A 387-nucleotide genomic window follows, 5' to 3' on the forward strand; every position below is an offset into this window, starting at 1 on the left:
CATGTTTCTGCAGAGCACATGTTAGTTTCTATGCAGTACAGTAGATGAAAGCACAATAAAAGTCTTCGGTACATGGTGGGTACAACATACATTGATATTAAACCCTAACACAAATGACATTCTCAGGATGTGAAAACAAAGAACACACAGAGTTGAGGACTTTTGATACATTTCTTTGGAGAGTTTGGTTAATTTTATTTATTTAAAAAATATTCGCAATTTTAATATTATGTTTTGAACCCATCTTTCTTTAAAACGGTACAAACATGGTGCAAAAGTGATTTGTATATCGCAAGGTGTAATTATATTTTGTGCTCCGAATAAAACAATGAAGCAAATGTTGACTTTTGTGTTAGTTCCTACTGCATGAATTTGACATTGATTACT

Source organism: Syngnathus leptorhynchus, chromosome 4 (genome assembly GCF_054491065.1).
Source record: "Syngnathus leptorhynchus isolate UIUO chromosome 4, UIUO_Slep, whole genome shotgun sequence".
In the NCBI taxonomy this organism is placed as follows: Eukaryota; Metazoa; Chordata; class Actinopteri; order Syngnathiformes; family Syngnathidae; genus Syngnathus; species Syngnathus leptorhynchus.